The sequence below is a fragment of the Protopterus annectens genome, chromosome 7.part0 (assembly GCF_019279795.1).
Source record: "Protopterus annectens isolate FY-2018-M chromosome 7.part0, PAN1.0, whole genome shotgun sequence".
Classification (NCBI taxonomy): domain Eukaryota; kingdom Metazoa; phylum Chordata; order Ceratodontiformes; family Protopteridae; genus Protopterus; species Protopterus annectens.
Window position 1 is genome coordinate 799,318,873 of NC_056739.1, and position 24,359 is coordinate 799,343,231.

At 42.7% G+C, this 24,359-nt stretch overlaps 1 protein-coding gene across 5 annotated transcripts in view; it reads left to right on the top strand.

Annotated features, from left to right (window-relative positions):
* Positions 1 to 18,588: 18,588 nt before the first annotated feature.
* The window catches only part of KDM6B (lysine demethylase 6B), a 175,710-nt gene continuing 169,939 nt past the window's right edge, over positions 18,589 to 24,359 (top strand). For 3 of the 5 annotated variants that reach the window (XM_044077326.1, XM_044077328.1, XM_044077329.1), the window contains exon 1: positions 18,589 to 19,074. The gene's annotated coding sequence lies outside the window, so the exon portion shown is untranslated. The remainder of the gene's footprint in view (positions 19,075 to 24,359) is intronic. The other 2 variants (XM_044077327.1, XM_044077330.1) reach the window with 2 other exon arrangements.

The following is a 24,359-nucleotide window of genomic DNA, read 5'->3' on the forward strand; positions in this document are numbered from 1 at the left end:
GTGCCAACATTTTGTGGTTGCCATTGTAATTCATGGCCACTGCTGCCTTTTTTAAGTATGCTAGAGACATAGATTTCTGCAGGTAAGGCTCCTGCTTTGACTCATGACTACCTGTTCACTTCTCCCCGTGGGCACTGATGTAAATTGATACCCACTGAAGTGTTGCTTGCTTTCTTCTATCTTCAATCTTCTGAGATGCCCACCACTCCTAGCTGTCCCTATTTTCATGTGTATGTCATGTCCTAGTGTTGTTGCAGGGGTTACATGCATGCTGGCTTACTTTGAGTCATCCATCATAGAAGGACAGCAGTGTGTTGGTGGCCGCAGTCATCTAATGCAATCTGAGCATGACTGCAAAGGTTATTGCTGAACCTGAGTTATCAGCAAGTTAGGTTGTACACAGTGTCTCTGCTCTCTTTAGTCAGCACACATGCTACATTAGGACTGCAGATTGAGGGCATTAGCAGACACAGCGATTGACATGTCAGAGCATGCAGTTCAGCTTACTTATTTATTGCCGCCTTCCACTGTGATGTCCATTGTAAATGGTTGTGGTATCTTCCACTGTGATGTCCATTGTAAATGGTTGTGGTATCTTCCACTGTGATGTCCATTGTAAATTGTTGTGGTATCTTCCACTGTGATGTCCATTGTAAATGGTTGTGGTATCTTCCACTGTGATGTCCATTGTAAATGGTTGTGGTATTCATAATGTTGAGGCTGTTGTAGGACAGTGACATTTACTTAAGGTAGTCCACTGTACTTTGACAAACAATAATCCACAGTACTTCTCCAAACAGTTCATCCTGAAGTGTGCTCTGCAATTGTATCTGTGAGGCGGCCAGTGTGTTACCTAGCAGTGAAGGGAGTAGAAGCTTGAGTAAGGGGAAAATTGTAAGGAATAATAGAAACAAGAACATTAAGGCAGTATCCTTTTTTTTTTTACTTCTCTGCAATCATTTCCACCACTGTCCCTAGCAAATCCCTGATGTTGCCATCCCCGTTAGAAGAACAGCATAAAGCTCTGGCTTTACTATCAAAACCTGGAAATGCACCCATTCGAGTGATGGACTGTCGAAACCAGGTTTTCCAACATCGAACCTTAATGTACCGAAGCCTGAATATCGATGTCCAGATGGCACATGCAGGTCAACGGGCACATTGTCAAAGTGGCAAAAGTTGTACTCTCGACATTAGCATGATTCAAGATGGGCCTGCAAAATGTTTTACTTTTCGCTATTCCAGTTTGACGGGGTGATGACTCAAACGGGTGCATTTCCAGGTTTTGATAGTAAAGCAAAGCTCTGACTGTGCCCCATGTGACCCGAGTTCAGTTAGTTACCTAGGCACCTTTTGGAGCTGGCAGGAAGGAAAAAGAAAGGTGAGCCAGAGCCCACTCACCTTTTCCAGAAGTGGGAATTTGGGGACATTCGGGAGATACTTGGGCAAAGCAGAGGCAGCAGTGAGGAGACTGTTGCTGTGCCGGTAACCCCCAGTGCTGCAGGTAAGAGGTGCAGTAGACCTTTGAGGGAGACATCGCCATGCATGTTGAGTCATTTTCCTCCTGATAGCATTGTAGCTCTCCTTCATGTAACATAAGCCGAATACTTCATTAAGGGGTAGGGCATAATAGAAGAATCAATTGCAAAATGGCAGTATGACTGCGGTTCATGTGACAAGCCCTGTTTGGAGGTGCATAGCAGCTTACACTCCTCGTAACATTTGTCTCTCCTAAAAGAGAGAGATTTACAGTGTGTATCACCGGGGGGGGGGGGGTTGGTCCCCCAATGTATGTTGACCTCCCAAAACAGGAGCATCAGGAGCTGTCGGGAAACCACAACTCAGTGGCCAGCAGTGAGAGAGGTATTTTCTTCATAAATGTCACCAAAGATGAAATATGAAGAAGTTAGCCTAAGGCTGCATAAACCCTAAACATGCCAAGAGCTGTTCTCATTTGCAGTACACTGATGTTTAGGCAAGCATGAGCCTATAATTAAAAGAGGTTGTAACGATGGTTGTACTTAAATTAAGAAACGCTCGTAATATGCAAACCCTCTCTCCAAAGAATTCTCTGTAGTAATGTCTATCCTAACTAGGACTGATGAAAAAATGCAGAAATGTTTTAACTGAGCCTTGACTATAACTAATTGGTATTACTGCTGATGCATTTAGCATCCACTAAAGTCTGTGCTTGTCTAGAGAAGCAGTGCAGTCGTGTGCCCCCCCACCCTCCCCACACACACACACACAAACACAGGTAGTCTCCGCTAGGAGTGTGAAGTATTTTCACGAGAATGTGTTCTGGGTCAGATGTGGCTTTGAGTTGAATGCCCTTTGCACTTCAAAATCTGTTGAGGAAGCACTTTGCTATCTTAGTGGACGTTTCCATCAGCATTCTGAATAGTCACTCCACTTTCAATTACACTTAAAGGAGGCTGACTTAAGTGGCTACATTCTGAATGTGCTACAGTTTATCAGCAGCAATAGTCTGACAGACTGCTGTAGGTAATGCATCTGTGAAGCTGCTATAAATTTAAACATCTCAGAGTTAAGGCTGTCTACCTCAGAACCAAGCAAACTCAAACTTTGTCCAATTCTAAATCATTTTCACAGGCTGTAAACTCCCTTTTAAAGTGCAAGATCTGGTTCCCAGGAGCACACACAGAGGTCTGAAATAAAAAAAGAATGGTGGAATAATTCTGCCCTTATGTTTTTTTTTTTTTTTTTTTTTTTGGGGGGTGGGGGGTAGATCAACAAATTCCTGAAAAACCAGATAAAAGGGTGGGCTGACCATTTTCCTTCCTCCATTCCTTTTCAGGATCAGCGTACCAGGAGTAAGTGGAAAACTTCTAAAAAGATGTAAAAGTCATGGATCTGATGTGACAGATGGCTTTCTTCCAAAGTACATAAAACTGTCTCCAGTCTGCACTACATGGCTGTCACCTGTATGTTTTAACAGTTCCCTGATTAATGTCATGTTTTCAGCCATTTGGAAAGAAGGCTTAGATCTTCCTTTGCAAAGGTGGATCAAAGAAACTTGAAAAAAGACCAAGTACCGTTCAGTCATTAGTCCAGGGCAAGGCACTAAAGAAATGAATTCACAAGCAATTCAGGAGCCGTGGAACCAACCCATCATTTTAGTCCATATTATTTTGCCTAACAATAAGAAATATTGCAAAATGAGCATTTCATTATAAATCCACAAATCACCAAGTGCTGTGCTGAAGGCCTACATGTTTGGGCTTCTGAGCAGTTTCTACATTGTGGCTGTCAAACTACCCTCATAAGGTTTAAAATCATGTAACACAATGACTTCTGCAAAAGAAAAATAACTCTTAGCATCTCACCATGATAAGTACCTGGCCCACTTTTCTTCTCTTTATTCATGAATATGCTTTTAAGTGCGCACTGATCTAAACATGTGGATGCGTGCCACATGCACCTTTCAACCTTTTTAATAACTTGAAAGAGTGGGTTACAGTGTATATAGACATACCTGTCAGTGCAAAAAAATATGGTCGACGCCTGACAAAATGCGGAGACAAAGGCCCAAAAATAGGAACAGATGTTAAATATTGCTCTTACAAACTTAGAACATTCATAGAATAATAGGATTTGTCTTAACATGTATTTTTCTGAAGGATATGAAGTCTGAAACACAAATGTATATCATTATTTATTGACTTCATTTGTCTGATCAGCCCATTGATTTGCCAGAAAATCATAAATGTTATGAGGAACAGAGCAAACATATGAGGCAATAATCTGGACAATTGAGAGTTCTATATATATAGAACATTGCATGTCTTCCAGTGATTGCATGTAGATCATTGCCTGTCTTCTAGTGCTTGTATGTAGAACTTTGTCTAGGTTCCAGTTGTCTTGCCGTCACTGTTTCTGAAACCAGGATGGTGATACCTTGATACCAGGATGTAGCAGCCAGGTGCCTCCCTAAACCAAAGCTTAGGTTTAAATCTGGATTAGATAACCAATAAATGAAGGGGTCCAGAGTTGCAAGTTCTTCCTTTTCCGTTAGGCACAAACCTGACATTTGCAGAACATAGAACACTACAGGTAAAGGTGTGCAAGTGACTTGAATTCCTCCACACACGTGAGCCTCGTCTTGTAGTAATTAGTAAATGCATCTTTGTCTGGACTACCCTGTTCCCTTTACTTGAGTTATTGTATGATTATTTAAACCCTTCTGTGGTAGAGCAGAGGTTCATCAGTACCCAGTGCCCAAAACAGTGAACCTATGGCTAGGCTTGTATAGGCCCTAGGGCTGATAGCCTAGTACCAATCTATGAACCTATGAACCTGAGCAAAATGGGGGGAAGCCCACCCATCCCTAACCCTCCCATTCAGAAGAGCTTACTCCATGCACTCCTTTACTTATTATAATCTCATAATCAGTTGGTGAAGTTAACAGTATTATTTAAAATGGTCCCGCACTTGAGAAAGACTTCAACTGATAGATAACGGTTTAATTGTTTCTGGTATTATAGCCCTACCAGCTTTAAACAAAGATGATATTCATAAACTGCATGTAGCACGTTCAATATATTGCTAAGTTTGCTATAGAAACACCTCATTAACATTTCACTGCATGCTCCTTATTTCCAGTGGGATAAAAACCTCCCCAGCTACCCTCAGCATCCTGATGCCCAGCCATGCACACAGATTGCTGTACTAGAGTGAATCCCACCATCTAATCATTACCATCTGTGTGTACTGGGTTCCCAACACAGGGACTTCAGATGCCAAGAAACCATGCCGCTTGAAAAAAGTTTTCCTTAATTTATATATGTGTATTTTGCATACACTCTAGCACACACACATGTATTAACATGTAATCAATCCTGAAAAACCCCACAGTCATCCCTCCTCTAACTTTTACTCAACCAAATTTTATCTGAACTCACTTTTCTGTTTGCATTGTCACCTCTTTATGGGCTTCTTGTCCATGGAGACTTCTGAACCTGGTCTTTTTACACCCTCAGATTTTTCCGGTCTTTCCCTTCACCCAATTTTCTCCAAGTCAATTCATCGTCTTCCTTTCCTACTTCCTGTTCTCCCCTGATTGATTCCCACCCTCAAATCACAGTGTCCTTCCACACTGTTTAGGCAGTCCTTTAATGGCTTTACCTCTACTCCCACCATCCGTATTCTGTTATTGTTGCTTATCTCTGTTTTGCTGTCCAGCTGTATCCCTTCTTTCCTGAGCCCTCCATCGTCACAACATCATGTACCATCTGCTCTTCTTTTGTAAGTATCCTCTCCCCTCACATGTACCTTGTTTGCCATACTTTGTTGGCAAGTCACAGCACTTTGTGCCCCCAACCAGCCTCCCAACTAACCAGGAATCTGTCGGGGTAACTCCGTTGACTGCAGTTATCCCTATAAAATGTATAGTGCCTCTTAATTTACAGATGCTTCCTCTCAAAGATAACATGACTCTTGCTTTCACATACAGCTGTCAAGTAGTTCCTGACACATGCTGTCATATTCCTTTGACCCATTCAATTTGCCCTGCTTTGTCTAACACCACAAGAAAATACCCTTCTAATGCCACCCACATATTGCCCACCATTATCATATCTTCTGTCCTTTTGAAACAATCCTCAAGCACCTCTGTACCATCAGTAAAAGGCCACTGGTCTGACCCCCAGCATTTATCTTTTTGTCAATCATTTTTTTAAATAGTTTAGTAAGAGGGCACAAAGCCCTTGGCCCTCTCTCCTCCTCATTTTCTGATGTACACTGATCCCTTCACTTCTACCCCTGTCACTTTGCACTGTGCAGCCTTTTAATCCTTACATAGATTGCTGGTGAGGTGATTGAAGGATATAAACTAGGGACCTGCATATCCACTCCCTTCTTGTTTGTAGTAGCATGTATTGGCATGAATGCTTACATGCTTGCCCTCCTGATACACCATGCCATCATCCCAACCCTTTGACAGACTCAGGTTTCCAGCAGGGTGTATGTGTGTTTTATATATATACATATATATATATATATATATATAGAGAGAGAGAGAGAGAGAGGGAGACCTACCACCCCCCACCCAGTGAGCTTCCACTACCACATGACTTGCAGCTCTCCAGTCTGTTCCAAAACTCTAGTCACCTGCAGCACGGTTGAACACATTGCCCCTTAACAAGCAGCCCACCTTGAAGCTTACTTCTTTAGTCTTGCAGTGTAGTTACCCACCACATCCTACAGTTTTTCAGGTACTCTTCTCTTCCATCCGCATTTAGTTCAGGGTCCCCCATTGCTATATACTGTCTCCCAGTAACGTCAGTATCTGATTTTGGTGTCCTGCAGGATGCCTTACATCCTTCCTTCTTATTTTGCTGTAGATTTCCAATGTTTTATGTAGATTTTTTTAATTCCACCTAAAGTCCGTCACTTAAATTTTGTAGTAACCCTTTAGTTTTGTCCCACACTGTCCACTGTACTCCTTGTACAGCCTTTTACCCACCTACCCCTTCTGTAAATTAGATTAAAGACCTTCATGCGCATATTGTACTAGTGATTACCCTCCTCCCATGAACCATATGCTGACTAATGCCTCTCACCCGAAATTATGCTAATATGGCAAAACTCACTCACTCACACACAGGTACTTTAACTCATAGCTCCTAGTAGTCCACCTAAGTACCAAATTGTCTTCTTCCTTGTACTGTCACTCCACTACCCTCTCCTGCATCACTTACCCTTGCCCTTCCTGCTTCCAGGTGACATGTTGACCTCTTGATCCTGAAACTACTTTGGTGAAAGATACTTTGCTCTTTTTCACTGAGATCTTTTGAGTATTTCAGGTGCGATGTCATCATTCTTGCAGGAGTATTTCAGTCAGTTTTTTCACAAAGTGCTAGGAGGAGCTTTAGTTCCCTACATGGAGGAGATGTAGCTTTTTTTCCATTACATAACTACGCCATTAAAACACCACCCACAGCAGCACATAGTAACACTGTATCCAATGCTTCTACTGCAAAATCCTTAAGGCAAACCTGCACACAGCCAAAATTCCTGGACACTGGTGATTCTATAGTGAGGCACACCGTTGTCCACCTCACCAGATTGAGTAAGGAGAGAGTCACGGTTAGCTGCCTTTCTGAGGCTAGGATCTGTCAAGTCACACAGGTTCTCAGGTAATTGAACTACAGGTACCAGTATGACTCTTGTCATAGTCCATGTTGGTGTTAATAACCTGAGACGTACTTTGATTGTATGAAGCGAGACATGATTGAGCGTGCTGATTCTGTCTCAGGCAAGTATGAGCCTAGCACTGAGCAGCATACTACCTTCAAAGATGATGCCATGTTGCCAACAGAAAATGATTCATTTTAACAATTGCCTTAGCTTCTGATGTCAGGCCAAGGGGGTAAAATATCTGACGGCCTGGGAGGGCATATTTGACAGACCACGCTGCTTTGCTGGGGATGGTTTGCACTTATCCACTCTGGGCTTTCTGATATTGGCAAAGACCCCCCCCCCCCCCCATAGTGCCTTTTCTAGGCAATGCCAAACTGGTAAACCTACCAACTTAACTGAACCTATGTAGGAATATCAGAAGGTGGTACTGCTCAATGTAGAAGTCTTAACAAGAAACTCTACTCCTGCAAGCCTTCCTCTCCCTGGAGAGTGTAGACGTCTGTGTAGCAACGAAGACGTGGTTTAAAGTCACAGCGAGTCCCCAGCAATGCGAGCTACTGCACTGGAGGGAACTAAAGGTGGAGGAGTCTGAGTCTCATACCATATCCTTACAACCTGTAGGTTCCCCTCCATGTCCCAGGAAAAACCCATGCTATGTATCTCGATGTGCTAGCATCCCTCACCATTCAACCCAGTACAATATTCTCAGGGATCTCAAAGAACTCTGTATAGAATGGGAATCCTATACCAGTTCTAATGCACAAGCCCAGCAATTCCTAAACTTTAATACCAACATCCTGGAACCATTCTCCTACCAGTGGTACAAACATCTTTGACCTTGTACTCATGGACATGGGGGGGTGCTGATGTTCCTCACCCAATGTAATGTCTTTGCTCATCAGATCTGACCGTAAGGCAATATTACTTGAAATAAAAATTAAATCCAAGGATCTAATGAAACCAAAAACCTTTAGGAACTATTCCAAGACTAACCTCTCTCTACTGAGCAACACCTTAGCTAAATTCCAAGCACCCCCAAACCCAGTAAACACCATAACATATGGTAAGCTATTTATAAAGTCTCTGTACTGCAATATTGATAACTGTATAAAGCGAGCTGTGCTACTTGTATTAAGAATAAGACAAATTCAAAAGACAAGCCAACCTGGTGGAATCACAATATTAATCAGTTATACAACAAAAGAAAAAAAAGTCTTAGCCAAGCGTAGGAGGAGCAAAGCCATACATACTAAAAGCTCCTCGACCAATCTAAACAGGCAGCTAAGAGGATTAATTAATACTCCAAAGCTGTATTTGAAGAAAAAATAGCTGGTCAGGTAAAGAACAACCACAAAAGTTTCTATAGCTATGTCCATAATCTCGAGAAATACACAACAATACACAGAACTTATTGTAAATGGTATCACCCATATTGAACCGTGGGCCATTACCATCTTTTTGTGTGACAGGTTCAGCTCATATTTCTCCCCCCACTCCACCCCTGATAACCCAAAGGAAATACCGCATGCCACAATCCCCCCAAAAGTTACTAGGGGACAGGTAATGAATGCATTTTCCAAGGCCAAAAACACTGCATCTATGGGCCCCACTAAGATCCCAGGATGTTTAATAAATAGCATGAAACATGGCCTCTCTGTTCCACTTGAAGCACTTTTTGACTGGAGCTTTCAGTCAAGTTTTGTGCCCAAGGAATGGAAGATGACTACAGTCATTCCCCTGAACAAAGGGTGTCCAACCACTGATCTGGGTAACTACAGGCCCATAAGTCTTAAAAGCCTTATATGTAAGGCTATGGAAAGAGTGAACATGCACATGATAAATGAGGACATAGGTAACCTGCACACGTGAGACATATCATAGTTTAGCATTGTTGAAGGAAGACTGTGCCTATTAAATCTGGTGGACTTTTTTGAGAGGGTCGTCAAATCATTAGACAAAGGTAAGACTGTGCACACAGCTTACCTCGACGTAGTCAAGGCTTTTGATACACTACCCCACTCGGGCATTATAGACAAGCTCACTAATTTAGGTATAAACTCTTATCACCCACTGAGTAGCATGCTGGCTCGCTAATAGGATTCAGGAGGTCAAAATAGGTGAGGCCATCTCCGCCAAGATGTCAGTCACTAGTGGAATTACCCAGGGCTCAGTACTGGGCCCGCTCTTTTTTTGGGATCTTTTTCTCTAAAAATGGAAGCAAATGCTAAAGGTTTATGGCAGACTAAGTTTGCTGATGATTGCAAACTGGGGGTTGTAATTGGCTCCCCTGCGGACACTAGCATTCTTTAAGGTCTGTCTCTGACTAACAAATGGTACCAAAGCCATGGTCTTAAACTCAGAAATGCAAATTGTACCATTTGGGAAGTCAACCATCCTGGCTAATTACCACGTTGACAGTACATCCATTAAGAATTGAACCAGTGGTCAGGGATCAGGGTACGCTTGTGGGCAGTAGCCACCAAGTGGACACAGTGGTGAGGAATTGCTTTTATGTTGTGCATCTTGTAAGTAAGGACATGGCATCTATGTCCAAAAAGGTCATTTCCCACTGTACTCCACCCTTATCAGACCAGTCATAAAATACAGTCCGCCCTTTGATATGTACCTGACCAGGCATATGCAGCAACTAGAGTGACTTCATAGGTTCCTTACGAAAGGAATACAAGTCTTAACAAACCTGCCTTAAACCTCCTTTTCCCTCTACTCAGTCTCCCTATAGATTGCTGAGGGGGTGATCTATTCCTGGCTTACAAGGAAAAACCTCGTAGTTATGAATCTCTTACATATTTGTAAATCAAAGAGAACCAGAAGTACAAGGCCAAGGGACCTGAATTTTGTCTGTGAATTAAACAGAACATGCTTGGAATAGGCTTCCCATCTCTGTGAAGTGATTTAATCTATTACCCAGTTTAAGTGCAACCTAGACCAGTGGAAGGGGAATAGGAAATTTACACTGAGCCTGGCACCCATGTCCCTTATGGACGGAAGTAGCTTGTAAATGCCTGGCCCTGAATGTCCTGTTTGGCTACAGGACATCATCTTTCTTTCAGGAAAACTTGGCTAAGCTTAGAAAGGCATTCGTGGTTGTTAGGCTAATAACAGTCTATGAAACTATGTGGAGAACGGAGACTTTTATGGATGAAGCAGAGGGATGGGATGGGACAGTGATTGCTTTAGAGAACTAGGCAGCATGGGTAAACAAACTTTTATCAGGCCTGTTATTGAGAATGTCTTCCCATTCGGGAGTTAGTGCTATTCTGAAAATTAGGTCTGGTACTCATGTGAACTGGCTGCGACTGTCATAAAGTGAGGAGCTTTGCTCAAGTTTAGATTGGCAAATACTCTTTCTAGAAAAAAGTCACCCAGAAGTACAGAGATGATGTTCTTCGTGTTTCACTGTTGCAGTCATTACATTTGGGTTATCCTGCTGACAGGTTACCCTCAGTCGGCCTGAATTCCAAAGTCTTGGGTCCTGCGTCGGTTGCTGTCACCTCTTCCCTGACGTCGGGTTGTCAGGGGTATAAAAGATGCAGCCGACGCCATTTTATTCATTCTTTCTTGCCGCGCGGTGCCCGAAGCAGAAGCATTTCGCAAGTGCCGGTCGACCGACTCCTGAGATTTTCGTGTTCGAGTTTCAGATCCGAAGTCTTCATTAAAAGCTAAGTACCCCATTGGGGAAGCTTTTTTCTTGCTCCAGACTGATGTCAGAAAAAGTTAATAATTGTATTTCTTGTGGGAAGCAAATACCTCATAAGGACTTTCATTCTTACTGTATTCCATTCTTACTGTATTCCTTGCCTAGGCCCTGACCACGACAGTGCTAGTTGTCGGTTTTGATTTAACCAACGCACTATTAAGCGTCGGCACGATTTTGAATTAAGCTATTTTGGGCGAAGATTTAATTATACAATGTCGTTGGATAGCCATCCGACTACCAGAGTTCACAAAAAAACGCAAGGAAAAAGACAGGCAACCGAGGTCCAAAATCGACGACGAAGCTTCTCCTAAGCAAGTCGCTGGTTCTCAGTGAGGTGCTTTCGCAGCCCCTGACTCCCGCTACTTTAGAGTCACAGGCCACTACCGACTCACATGTAGAGTCGGCCAGGCCACTGGAAACTCAAGGTATTGTAATCGTGGAGATTATTCCCTCAGATGGGTCCGGAGCTGCTGAGCAGGCATCGGCTTCTGAGGGTGTATTCAGACCTAAACAATTGTATATAAAACCGACTTCAAAGACTAAAACACCTTTAAAGGCAAAGAAACAAGTTCACCAGCCACAAGGACAGGCCTCCATGGCTAAAATACAGATGCTCAAAATGGCCAAAGACTTAATTACCTTGATCAGGGGTTCCCATCCCCCTCCTGATAAGAGGCCTAGGCAAGAGACAGACTATGAATCTTCAGATCAGGTTTCCATTTCTTCTGATTCCTCTTCTGATCAGGAATATTCTCTTCCCCCCTATGAGTATTCTGATGCTGAAGAATCAATTCCTTCAGCTTCTCCTCCTGAGGACTATTCTTTTGGGGAAACCTTGCATACCATGAGGGAGCACTTCCACTGGGAGAGCCAAGATATTTCAGAATCTAAGAAAAGGCTCAGAGACCTCCTTTTACTACCTCAACACAGGCCTCTAGCTATTCCACCTGTGTTGGACATTGTAGATGATGTGTTCTCGGAGTCTAGTCTGACCCCTGACTCTACCTCCAGCTCCTGTTAAGCCAGACAGATACTACAGGGTCCCTGACTCTCATAAATTCCTTTTGAAAAACCCTTCTGCAGACCCAGAAACCATTTCTCAGGGTCCAAAAGGGGTAAAGGCTTCTACTGCAAAAAACCCTACCCCCTCTGACAGGGATTCTAGGGCACTGGATAGATGGGGAAAAAAGATTTACACATCTGCTACTTTGGCTATAAGGGCCTTAAATTGCCAGTTTCATATGCTCATATATCAGCAATATATCATGACACTGCTTAAACAGAAAATGATGGCAAATTCTGATTGTGCAGAAAACAAAGAAATGCCGGATTTATTGCATGCAGCTGAACAAGTTGGAAAGCATACTTTGCAATGTGGGTTTGATTCTCTGGAGGCCTCCTGCATGGCCGCTGTTACAGGTTCTGTCATTAGGAGGCATGCCTGGTTAAAGGAACAAACTCTGCCTGACCATGTTAAAGCAAAATGATTAGATGCTCCTTTACAACATGATACCTTGTTTGGTGTTAAGGCAGAAGAGGTGTTAAAGAAAATGGAGGACAAAGCTAAATCTATGCAAACGGTCAAGGATTTTTTACAGGTACAGCCACCTAGATTTAGCAGATACTGGCCTACAAACAATTGGTCCTTTCCAGTCTCAGACAGACCTCAAAGGAGCAGATCCAGATGCCTAGAGGCAGATCACAGCCACAAGGATCCTACAGGCCTAAGCAGTGGAGTGCTTCTACCTCCAAAGGTGGAGAAGACAAAGCACAATCATACAGGAAATAGTCCTAACGACTTCCCCCTGCCTGCACCAAGCACTTATCTTCTGGCAGCACCCTTAGGGGGGGGAACTAGCACTTTTTTCTCAAAACTGGCACATTATAATCCATGACAAATGGGTTCTAGACATTGTGTCACAAGGCTACAGGTTTCATTTCCATACCCTGCCAAGGGCAAATGGTTGGCCAGACATGCCAAAAAATCAATGGGCAGAGGCTCAAAAACAAGTCACAGCTCTCATGGACTTGAGGGGCTATTCAACAAGTGACACAGCAAGAGCAGGGACAAGGATTTTACTCAAGACTGTTCTTGGTACCCAGAATGGACAAAGCATGGAGACCAGTACTGGACCTATCTATTCTAAACAGTTTCCTGGATATACCAAAATTCAAGATGTTGACCTTACAACAGCTTCTGCCCATGCTGGGCCGCAAGGCTTGGCTCGTGACTTTAGACCTAAAACAGGCATACCTGCATGTCCCATTCAGACAGTCATGCAGAAGATACCTCAGATTCAAGGCTGGCTCAAAGCATTACCAATTCTCTGCACTGCCGTTTGGCTTATCTACTGCACCCAGGGTCTTCACAAAGTGCCTGGCACCAGTAATTGCTTACTGCAGACAAAGAGGAATACAAATATATCCTTACTTGGACAACTGCCTCATACAAGCAGAGAACAAGGACATTCTACTACAGCATCTGACGTTTGTGATAAGACTTTTAACATGCCTAGGGTATACAGTCAACAAAAAGAAATCAAAACTAGTACCCTCTCAAGAGATAATATTCCTGGGTGCAAGCTTAAATACAACTGCCCAGATGGCTTATCTCACTCCAGACAAACAAAGACAACTGACTACGTATTTCAAGGAAATGGCAACAAAGGCCCAGTTATCTGCAAGAAAAATTTTGCAGGCTTTGGGCTCCATGGCATCCTGCATCTTACCAATTCCATAAGCAAGATTGCATATGAGGAAAATTCAATGGTACCTAAAAAGTGTCTGGACACAACATTGCCACAGTCTGGAAACAATGATTACTCTAATTCCCTGCCTGCAACAGGAATTTCGATGGTGGGCGAAGGCTTGTCACCAAAACAAGGGATAGCCATTCTCACTACCCCCAGCCAGGCAGAGCCTAACGACGGATGCTTCATATTATGCCTGGGGGGCACACATGGCAGGAAGAGGCATTCAGGGCACCTGGTCCTCAAACCAAAAGCATTTACATATCAATCAAAAAGAGATGCTAGCTGTTCAAAATGCCCTGACAGCCTTCAAGGACCTACTTCATCCGGGACAACTACTGATAAAGACAGACAACACCACGGTCATGTGGTACTTAAACAAGCAGGGGGGCACTCATTCTTATCCCCTGTGCAGACAAGCCATGGCTTTATGGGGCACAGCATTGACTTACCAAGTTCATCTGCAGGCACAATTCCTGCCAGGAAAGGACAATACTCTGGCAGACAAACTAAGCAGAAACCTCATGGATCCCCACGAGAATGGCACCTGGATCCACAAGTCTTCAGCATGATAACAAAGAAATGGGGATGCCCGGACATAGATCTATTAGCCTCCCCTCAAAACAATCAACTAAAAAGATTCTGCACAAGGACTTATCACAGACAAGCTGGGAAAGTGGACGCCTTATCTTTCAACTGGACAAACCTATCAGTATATGCCTTTCCTCCACTGCCTCTCCTCCCCAAGGTACTCCTAAAGGTCAGGCAGGAGAAACCAAAAATTATTCTGATTGCCCCAGACTGGCCGCGCCAGTACTGGTATCTGATCGTCAGGAACTTGTCCCAATGCCCAGCCTGGACCTTAGCTCAAATACCTCATCTACTGTCCCAGCAAAACAATCAGATTCTGTACAGCCAACTCAGGACCCTAAACCTGGCAGCATGGCGGATAATGTAGCCATACAAATCACACCTCTCAGTAAAGCAGTGATGGATGTCATTTTAGAAGCCAGAAGGCCTAGTACTAGAAAATCCTTTGCTGGGAAATGGAAAAGATTTTGTGCTTGGAACCAAGCTCAAGGAACAGATACAGCTGTTCCAAATATTCCTCAGATTTTACAATACTTAACTGAGGTGCTGGACAAAGCCTATCTTTTTCATCAATTAAAATCCATGCCTCTGCCATTTCGGCTCATTACAATACAGAGCCAACCACTCTTTTCTCATCCTTTATTAAGGCAGTGCTTCAGAGGAGCCAAAAACTTAAGGCCTCCAAGGAGAATGCCAATACCTGCATGGGACCTCAATTATGTCTTGGAAAAACTCACCTTACCTCCTTTTGAGCCAGCCGCTACTGCTGATATAAAGTTCTTATCTTGGAAAACAGCTCTGCTCCTAGCAATAACTTCTGCAAGATGAGTTTCAGAGCTACAGGCTCTCATGGCTGTGGAACTTTTTATCATTTTTTATCCAGACAGGGTCTCTCTGAGAACAAACCCTACATTTATGCCTAAGGTGGTATCCAGTGTAGCCCTTAACCAAACAGTTCATTTGCCAACTTTTTATCCAAATCCACAGAATAAGGGGGAGAAAATTCTGCATTCTTTGGGCGCACACAGACAACTTAGATTCTACTTGGACAAAACTAAAGTTTTCAGAAAGAACAATTACTAGTGGTATATGCCACAGCATCAAAAGGAAAGGCTATCTCCAAGCAGACTATTTCAAAATGGATAGGTCACTGCATTCGATTCTGCTACTCGCATCTTGGCAAACCAGTGCCTAAGGGCATTAGGCCACACTCAACCAGAGCTGCAGCCACTTCTGCAGCCTTTCTCAGGGGAGTACCAACCAAAGACATTTTAGAGGCTGCTACTTGGAGTTCAGTGCATACATTTACAAAACATTACAATCTGCCTCTTTACTCTAAATCCAGGGCAGGCTTTGCCACTGCAGTTCTGCAGGGCCTCATAGCCGCTCCTATTGCTGTTTAGCTCCAGCCTCCCAACCATGGCTTTGGGACTCAACCCAAATGTAATGACTGCAACAGTGAAACACGAAGAACATAGTACAGTTGTGTACACTTACCATAAATGTAGATGTTAGAGTGTATTTACTGTTGCAGTCCAGGTTACCCCCCGCCATCCCCCTTATTTTTGGTGGAACTTATCTTTACTTCTCTAATCTATACAACCTGGGTAGTGTATTTGCTTATAGATGAAGGTAAAGCTTATTTTGGCGCATGTATGTTTTATTTACATAATTTTAACCTACCCTTTTAGGGGCACCTGACATCTGGGGCAAGAAAAACTGAATAAAATGGCGTCGGCTGCATCTTTTATACTCCTGATGACCTGACGTCAGGGAAGAGGCGACAGCAACCGATGCAGGACCCAAGACTTTGGAATTCAGGCCGACTGAGGGCAACCTGCCAGCAGGATAACCCAAATGTAATGACTGCAACAGTGAATACACTCGAACATCTACATTTATGGTAAGTGTACACAACTGTACTTTTTTCTTGAGGGGGGGGGGTGCCAATGGAGGAGTTCTTGGAAAAAGAGAAGGGAATACATGATAAAAGAGGGAAACATGGTATACCAGTATACATTTTAGCATTGCCCCATTTAGTATCCGAGTATCTAGTTAGGTGCAAACATATCCTTAAGGCAACTTCTGGCCATAGCTGTAATTTGCTTTCTCTGTATTCCCTCCTTGCTTGTATCCATGTTTTTATTTATTAAAAGCGTTATGTTTGTGTTCATTGTTACAAGGCAGAGACTAAACAGGCTTTATCCAGGTTTCAGAAATAGCCAGACTGTCAGGAGAATTTTCAATGTCACTGGCAGCACAGTGTCGCCTGACAGCAAGAGGTTCTGCAGTTTGAAACTCGACTGTGGTGCCTTGTTTGCAGAGTCTGCATATGCTCCCTGTGTTCACGTGGGTTTTTTGTGGGTACTCATGTTTTTTTCCACATACCAAAGACATGCAGTAGTTGGATTAGACAGAATAAAATGGTCATGTGTGTGTGAGTGTGTGTGTGTGTGTGTGTGTGTGTGCTACGACAGTGCTAGCCACCCAGTGGAGTAAACATTGTGTTGATGTGACAACCTGAGTCCATGTTGGGGGAGATGGTATAAATGGATGGATTCAGGCCTCTAACATACTCACTGTGATATTGATATGTTGTCTTTTTGCTCTATAGACCTGACAGCATGGGAAGAAGACAGAATTTATTTATAATAAATTCTTTGACTTTTTCATTCAAACTTAATGCTCCAGCTTGAACTTGCATGTTAATAGGTGCCAAATAAGAGGAGTTCTCACTGCATCAGTACACACATGTTGCTTACTCACATCTCACTTAAATATGTATTCAGAGCATTACTCTAACATAGTACTGCTTTACTGTCACTTCTGTCATGGTACTCTTGTCTGTTTTGTATGTGTGGTTAGTTTTGACCCCAGAATAAAATTGGTCAGAATTGATCAGTGCTCTACCTCAGCAAACAAATTCAAATTAACACTTTTCCATCACAAGGCCTTTGTAAATTAAGTAAATGGCACTGTTTTAAAGCTATTTATCTGTTTACACAATTGAGATGTAATGCTCTTATCTGTCCTTTGTAATTGGATGCACATATGGTAATAGTGTTTTGGGCTGCTGCTCCTATGGAGGGATTCCGATGCATGCCGGCCACAAAGCTTTCAGGTACAATAAACTTGGAGCCCCAAGGTGGAGGACTGTTTATCTCAGAACTTAGCACTCCACTGTAGTTTGTAGTGTGTGCTGGCACAAACAAAGGTATTCAATAAAATTATTTTGAAAGAATCCATATGGCACGGTTTTTAAGTGGTTTGTCCTGACAACCGAAGTGTGTAGTTAGTGATATGCCAAACAGTTTCCTATAGAACACACTGAATCATTTCTAACGTGTTGTGCAGTCTCTGGAAGTATTAATCAAACCAATTCTTATAGGGTCTTCTGTGTATGAATAATGTTCTTCTTTGTCATGACTTAATATTTGTTAGTGCATTTACTGTTTGCGTGCTTAAATGAATGGTGATACATTTCACTGCATTATCTTAAAAAAGAGACTACTGGCTTAGAGAGACTTACCCACCCAGTCAACAAACTGAGTAAAAATCAAGTTAACTGTGTAGTCTGTATAAGAGTAGATTGGCACAAAGTACATAGGTATGTGTAAGCAGGAGAGTGGCCAGAGAAAGCTTTTCAGCAAGAGATAGGTGACCACATGCATGAATCGCAAACAAAAGGAAGTGATATAATATTTGAGTAGTGTACAGACAATAATAGTGTAATGGGAACAGGTCCTGAGTTAAACCTGGCCGTTTAACAAGTGTTGGATAGCTTATCCAATTAGCAAAGATGTGGGCAGAATCATTCAATTCTTTTTTGTTACCGAATGTCTGAGTTTCTTTGCTAACTTTGTAGGTTTATAATTATGGATGTCGTAGTTAAGTACATTATTCTGTCCAAACTGTCCCTTGCAACAGTGCTTAAGAGTAGCATTTAGTAATCACAGCCAGCATTCCAAATGTGCTGCAGAGATCTTCAAGCTGCTGCCCAGGGCACAGTTTGCAGCAGATGTGCCCTACACTGGGAGTAACTTTGCATTTATAGTAAGGTGTGCTGGGATCACAGTACTGAAAAAAACGTTATTGTTGTTGAGTGTACTGTATTTTGTACACAAGCTCACTATACATAGTGACAAGTATTTGCTCCAGAGCTACTGCAGACTACCTTAAGAAGAAGAAGGAAGAATAGAAAAAAGGGAATCCCGTGGTGGGTGGATTTTGTGATCTCACTCCTGTCTAAGCCAATCACCAAAGACACACGAGCATCCACACACACACAGCTCCTCCTTACCCTCCCTCTGCCTCTGACTCATTAGGGGACAGTCTGCACACAAATTCTGTACTCATGCTCTCACAGTTCAGAGAAAGCTTTAGTCACTTCAGCTGAGTACATGGTATCACTCATCCCTGGATTAGTTCATTATTAGCCGTGTGTGGCCGCACGCTCATTCAGTCTCCAGTCTCACTAGGAAGCACCTACTACTAGGTTTTACACAGAGCCTTTTTTCCTCTGAACTGCTGATCACTGAAGTACTTTTCTTTGAGAATCTGCTGGGAAAAAAAAAAAAAGTCGTTCCTTCCTTCTCTGGCTGCTATCAGCTCCTTGTTCCTTGTGAAGTTTGAAGCACTGCAGACTTGCTCGGGATGTTAAAGAACTTAGCATTGTAGAGAGATTTGACAAAGACATCATTTTTTGATCCAGCAGGAGACTTCTACAGTGACATATTTTACTGGTATTAGTCTTTGTACCGGTGTGTGGATTGTATACCTGGCAAGGCAGGAAAAGAGGTACCAGTTTCCTGATTGATTATCCTAATCTGTGCCGTGTGTGTGAGGCATCTTAAGGTATAAGTTTTGTTGATGTTTACTGTTAGCTTTTTATTTGCATTTACTTGTGTCTTTGTGAAGATTGCTTTTGTGTGTGTATTTCTCTTTCTGTATGTATAGAGTTTTCTCTACACACTAAGTAATTTTCATGTTAGACATTTTAGTGTACATCTGGATATGTATGGGTTAATACTTTCAGTCACTGAGTAATACCACGTGTGAATGGGAGCTGATTATGCATTTATATTCATATCTCACAATTTAACAGGTTATTTAGATCATAATTTTTCTAAGGATGGAAGGCACGTTGTTACTAAGTTTTTTGGCTGACTTAGGGTTGAGGCTGTTCATATGAATTGCAGCTGATTTGGGAATTTTGAAAGTGTTGTCATTTTTAAGAGAACTTGGGGTAGTTGTGGGCATTATTATTATTCCATTGGAGCACTTTAATTCATGGGAGGCTGTTATTGGTTTTGTGAGGAAGGGGATTAGTTTCAAAAGCTGTTACTTATAATTGGGGGGTGTATTATTGCATCATACTACTGTTTTGCTGGGCAGTTAATTTCACCATAGGATTGGGAGGGATTATGAAGTTTATTTTCAGGAGAGGTCTTGAAGTCAAGGTGTCTTGTAGTTGGAAGTCATGTATTACATGCACTAAATTCTTTCCCAAAGACAGACTGAAGGATGGGGAAGTGCCTCATATTGCAGAAGGGATCTGAGTAACTTTTTGTGGTTGTCAGGGAGGAAGGACAGGTATAGGAAGGACATCAGATGCCTATGATTTAATTACAGGGAGGGTGTGAATGTGTCTGCTGGATCCATGTGAATGAGTGAGTCATTTTCACTGACCAACATAAACTGGATACGGCCACTCCTCCCATACAGCAGCTGATGATGAAACTTCAGCCCCACCCCCTGGCCAAATAGAATATGTTCAAGGTTCCTGTTTTGTGTGAGCTGCTATTAACCTCTCAGTGGACAGCCGTATGTATGTGTGTACATTTTGGGAGGGGTCATGAACGTAAACAAAACTTAAAGAGCACGTGCTGCATGCATTTGTATGCATACATTAGTGTGTGCGTGTGTAGTGCGAGCTTTTGCCTGTCCATCATACTTTTTTGAGTTCCTGGTAAATCACTGAGGTATTATAGTCATTCGATAATGCCAGTGTTCAGAGTTTGAAAAATCCTTCAGAAAATGCATGTTAATGCAACAACTTCTATTCTATTAACTGAGTGAATCAGATTAATATTTAAAGATCCCTGATTTGGGGCCATTAACCTCCCCCATCCCCCCCATCATTTATTTTCGGCTTTGTGGCAATATTTTTGAACAAAGAGGTTGAGCGCTGTGCACAATAGATGGTTTAGTTTATTTATTTATAGTGCACTTCTTGTGCTGAGCAGGTGACTCATACATTGACTTGATGATGCGTTTTTCAGTTGTAGTTGAAAGTGATACTTCAGCTGAATGTGATGAGTAAGGAGTCAGAAGCAGTGATCTATGATATTACATTACATGTTTACTCTAACTCGTCTTATGTCAGTTTGCTTTGGTGTACTACAAAGTTGAGAGGGGTCTGCTTAGGCAGAATTTGGAATGTGCACAGTTTATGCATGTGTCTGATTGTTAATCGAACAGCAGAATGTATCTGTAACTGTATTTTTGTGTCTTGTGTCTTGGTCTTCCTTGAAAGCCATCCATCCTGTCTAAAGTAAAGCAGTGTTTGCATTCATCTTCAGTATCACAGTAGTAGGGTGCCACCTTACCTGATTAGTGAATTGGAAAAATAAATACATCTAGATAGATGGTGATGATGCTAGAAAATGAAGCACAAAACAGAAACTTTAGTAAATGTAATACATTATTCATGGAGCATGTTCAGCAAATTCAGTGTTCTGTCAGATCACCCCAAGCGTATCTGAAAACCAGCCATATGAGCTGCATGTGCCCTGCTAATATGGAGGGTGAGGGCACCTTCAGTTTAATCTGTACTTATGAACAAGTTGGAAGGTCCACATGTTGGTGTGAGTAAACTGCATATGTATGCATTGTGCCTCTGAAATAATACTTCTGACCCTTCCCCAGTTTCATCAGAGGCAGAGGTTCTGTACTCAAAGTACATCTATCTCATTGTGTTTAAGGGACCTAAATGTTCAGATGAATGTATTTTCAGTGTGCTGTCCTGATTCTGTTTTTGTAACACACATGCTTGTTCAACTTGAAGTTCAAGGAGAGTGCACACCTTCATTCTGATTCAGTGTGAGGGATTTCCCGTACAGCACAGCATAGCATTATTGTCTCAGGGGCTGTACTTGGGGCATTCCATTACTCTGCAACAGCGGAACTGTGTATCACGTGCTGTTGTGTTTATGCTTTGTACAATGCCATGGACTCTGTATTAATGTGCTTGTAGAAACAAATGTGCTATAGTGCATCTGTACAGAAGTTCTACAACCAAGGAGGTTTTAGACTGCACTGCTTAATTCCTCTACTGAAACCTGTCTGTCTGGAAGTAATTCGAAATGTTGAAATTCAGGCACCTTTTCTTTGTATTTTTCCATACAGTCCCTGTTTACTGGATTAACTAGTTAAGTGTAACTTAGAAGCTTTTCTGTCACATCTCTAAACAGAGGCAAAATCACTGCATGATTGTAAGAATAAGAGAACAGATTATGATTTACCTGTTGTATTTAACAGAGAACTAAGCAGTGGGTTCTTTCTAAGACTGCAAAACATTTTTTTCACATGGCTTACAGACAAATAGTCATGAGACACTGACATGTAGTGCATGCTCAGCTCCTTGTGGTGTCCTGCAGAGTTCTACAAGCAGCAGCGAGTGGAAGAGTGACTTTCCATTGATTTATAAGTATTTTTTGGTTACTTATTTCCGACTGCTTTTTCTCGCTGAAAAGCGAGTTTCTATAACTAAATAAGCTCTGCAAAGTTGATTTACTGCATTATTGTTTGTTTTCCTGAACTTTTTTGCACTTTAAAGTTTGTTTTTGCTCAGTTTAACTGGTAGGCTACAAACTCAAGTGCGCTAGCCGATTTAAAGCATTTACTGTTGTTACTGTATCTATTTTCTGTGACTTCGTAAAAAAAAACAAAAAAAAATATCCTTGTTTCCCGCCTTTACTGAACTAGAATAGTCCAGTCTTCAGGTATTGCTGATCTCTGGGCTGTGTCATAGTTCCTGTGTTGCCCATATCCTTGTTTGGATAGGAGGAAGCTTCTTTGTTCACCAGTGGGAGCGGGGAGCTCTGAGCAGCCTATCTGTCCTTAAAGGAGTGGTTCCAGCCCAGTAACTTGTAGCTTATTGGCCGTTTTGGGCCATTTCCTAGCTCTTTCTATAAGCCCCTGCTATAAAGCCCGCTTTAGCACAACAGTCCACTCTGCTGAATCCTTTATAAGCGCATTCTGTGGACACCTACAGGAATGCATGCATCATGCAATCCCAAATAAAACCAAGACCCGTTCCCCCAAAGGCAGGCATCCTGTCTGGTGGACCCCAGCCATAAATAAGCTGTACAACAGAAGGAGGAAGCTACTACATGATAGAGCAAAATCCCTAAAAGGGAAGGCATCTTTGATCAGTACTAGCAAAAAACTAGGATCATTCATAAAATCATCCAAGGCCAACTTTGAGAGAAAAATTGCACAAGACACTAAAGGTAATCACAAGGCTTTCTTTAGTTATGTTAGAAACCTGAGTGGAAACTCCCAGATATGTTCAGAGTTAGTCCAAAATGACAAAAAATACACTGAACCCACAGACATTGCCAACATACTAGCAGACAGGTTCACTGCAAATTTTTCTCCCCCCCAAAAGGACAAATATCTATCCCAGCAGAGTGTTGCCTCCCTGAAATCTCAGATGCCCAGGTGAGAGCCGCCCTCTCCAAAGCTGAAAACACAGCATCAATGGGACCAGACGGTGTCCCGGGTTGCGTGCTACATGAACTCCAAGAAGAGCTAAACCCACACATAAGGCAACAGGATATGTACCCAAAGAATGGCGTACAGCAACAGTGGTCCCACTCCACAAAGGAGGTGCTTCTACGGACCCTGGAAACTACCGCCCCATAAGCTTGACAAGCCTGGTCTGCAAAGCTATGGAGAGGATCATTATGGAACTCATAAACAAAGATATTGGGGACCTACAGACACTGGATCCTACCCAATTCGACTTTGTTAAGGGCAGATCCTGCCTCTTGAACCTGATCGACTTCTTTGAAACAGTCACCAAGGCCATTGACGAGGGTAAGGTAGTCCACACAGCCTACCTTGACCTTGCAAAAGCCTTCAACACAATACCCCACTCGGGCATCATAGACAAGCTCTCCAGCTTAAATATAAACCCCCATGTCATAGGATGGGTTGCAAACTTGGCTCAAGGACAGAACCCACAAGGTCAGAACTGCTGGAGCCATGTCATATTCTAAACCAGTCACAAGTGGCGTCCCACAGGGCTCAGTCCTGGGACCTCTCTTGTTCGATATTTATTTTTCTGAGGTACAGGCTAACATGGGAGGATTGTGGCTGACCAGGTTCGCAGATGACTGCAAACTGGGTGCCATAATTGATTCTCCAGTGGACACAAACATCCTTCAGAAGGGTCTCATAGAAACGGAAAACTGGTGCCAGAGCCATGGCCTTAAACTAAACGCCAAAAAGTGTATAGTCATACCCTTTGGGAAAAACAAAGTGCCCACAAATTATCACATAGGTGGTAATCCATTAAGTACGGAAGAAGTAATTAGGGACCTAGGGACCCAAGTTGACAGTAACCTCTCGTTTGACACACACATTGCCAAAGTGGTTAGAAAGACCTTCTATTTTGCCCACCTTATCATGAAGGGATTCACATCTAGATCGGGAGAAGTCATTGTGCCCCTTTACTCTTCCCTCATCAGGCCCATAATTGAGTACAATGCCCCATTTGGGATGTACCTTACCCGACACCTGCAGCAATTGGAAAGACCCCAAAAGTACCTCACCAAAAGGATCAAGGGACTCAAACATATGCCATATGCTGCCCGGCTAAAGAAACTCCTTCTCTACTCAGTAGCATACCGTCTACTCAGAGGCGATCTATGCCTGACGTACAAGGCCATGTCCAACCCGGAATTAATGCACATGCTCCACCTCAGAAAATCCAAATCCACCAGAGCTACGCGAGCGAGAGATTTGAACCTCAACACAGAAATAAATAGGACATGCTGGAGGGACAGATTCATAACCCAGAGGCTCCCTTCACTCTGGAATAAAATCCCAGTCCATGTTAGGCAGAGCCCCTC